Source organism: Myotis davidii, unplaced genomic scaffold (genome assembly GCF_000327345.1).
Source record: "Myotis davidii unplaced genomic scaffold, ASM32734v1 scaffold17, whole genome shotgun sequence".
NCBI classification, from domain to species: Eukaryota; Metazoa; Chordata; class Mammalia; order Chiroptera; family Vespertilionidae; genus Myotis; species Myotis davidii.
Window position 1 is genome coordinate 2,001,606 of NW_006288624.1, and position 2,018 is coordinate 2,003,623.

The 2,018-nt window shown below is 43.9% G+C and overlaps 1 protein-coding gene across 2 annotated transcripts in view; it reads left to right on the forward strand.

Annotated features, from left to right (window-relative positions):
- MAP3K9 (mitogen-activated protein kinase kinase kinase 9) overlaps positions 1–2,018 on the forward strand; it is a 65,194-nt gene that overhangs the window by 1,299 nt on the left and 61,877 nt on the right. The gene's annotated exons all lie outside the window — the stretch shown is intronic.

Sequence of the window (2,018 nt, forward strand, 5' to 3'; positions counted from 1 at the left end):
AGTGTGCTAAATGGTCACTGTGAGCACCCTGTCCAGGGAGGAGGGTCTGAGGACTTTGGGGGTGAGGTGGGCCCAGGAACTTTATGCTCTCTGTATCCTTCAGCTTTGAGCCCAGAAAGCCTTCAGGCTTTGTTTTGTTCCGGGCTGTTCCAGAGGTAGCTTACTTTTCTGTTAATGCTTTTGTGAATCTGTAATGCATTTTAGCCTGGGCCGGTTTGACTTGGTGGATAGAGGGTGGATAGTGTGTCGGCCCTTGTACTGAAAGAAACCCATAATGTTTTCTTTCAGGGACTATAACTATTACATTTGGCGTTTCTTGCAGACATTGCCAGAGCATATATGGTTTATATACTTTCCAATTTACATTAAGTAGCCTTTACTTGTTTATTTTATTTATTGAAATATATTTTTATTGATTTCAGAGAGAAAGGGAAAGGGAGAGAGAGATAGAAACATCAATGAAGAGAAAGAATCATTGCTTGGCTGCCTCCTGCACACACCCAACCGGGGATCGAGCCCGCAACCTGGGCATGTGCCCTTGACCGGACTCGAACCTGGGACCCCTCAGTCCACAGGTTGGTGCTCTATCCACTGAGCCAAACCGACTATTTTTGTTTTGTTTTGTTTAAAGTATTACATGTTTCCTTTTTTCCCGATTGACCCCCCTAACCCCCGGTAAATAGCCTTTATTACCCTTACTTGCCTCTTCCACCTGCACCCTCTTCCCCTTTAATAATAGAAAATTCATTCTTGTGAGAGTATGAAACATTGGGTATGTATTTTAGATATAATGTATGTGAAGGATTTAAGTTCCATAAAATAAAACCTGATTCCTCTTTTCCTTCTGCCATTATTCTGTTTCTTTACCATATGATTATTCTCATATGGGCTTTCAAAATTCTGTTCTTTAAATGTATTAAAGAAATTAAAACTTTTGGTGACCCTTTTTCAAAGTGATTTCTACCTAGAGATTGCTTTGGATGATGGGATAAGAATAAGCAGATGTGTTGGTACAAACAAATGATAAAGAAGCTGAATTTTCTTTATTTTATTTTTTCTTATATCCTTACTAGAGGCCCGGTGCATGAAATTTGTGCAGGGGGGTGCAGCCCAGCCTGCACCCTCTCCAATCTGGGACCCCTCGGGGGATGTCCGACTGCCGGTTTAGACCCAATCCTACAGGGATCAGGCCTAAACCAGCAGTCGTACTTCCCTCTCACAATCCAAGACTGCTGACTCCCAACCGCTTGCCTGCCTGCCTGCCTGATTGCCCCTAACTGCTTCTGCCTGCCAGCCTGATCACCCCTAACCACTCCCCTGCCATCCTGATCGACATCTAACTGCTCCCCTGCCAGCCCGATTGCCCCCAACTGCCCTCTCCTACCAGCCATCTTGTGGCTGTGGGCGCTGCCATCTTTGAGGGTGGGGCAGTCAATTAGCATACCCCCTCCTTATTGGCTGTGAGTGCCACCATCTTTGTGATGGTGTGATGGTCAATTAGTATATTCCCGCTATATTAGATAGAATCATGCTGGGAGAATTAAGCAAAGTACTTTAACCTTACATAATTGAGCCCATTTAAAAATTTGGGCTAAGATGATGGAATTGTGAAAGTTAATTTCTTCTATGAAGTTTTAAATTTGGGTATAATTTCAAGCTGTAAATACAAGGTTTTACCTTATGAGATTTGTGTTTGTAAGTCTAGGTTCTTGTGAAGGAAAAGCTAAATTGTCAAGGTTCTGCTGTGTTTGCAGGAGATGGCAAGAGACCTGAATGTCATTCTATCATCCAGGAGACAAAGCCCTGGTCCTTTCTTTGTCCTTAAGTGAATTTTAGGATTTGTGGAGAGCGGCTACAGTGTTTGGACAGGTTCAAGCCTTGGACTAATGAGAGGGCACAGTCCTCTTGTGGCCACGTGCAAGTCCCAGCTTGGAGAGCACGAGCCCTCCCAGCACAATTATAGCCAGCAGCTAAAGTTGTAAGCTTGAACCTATGGTTCAAACACATGGCCCCATGTG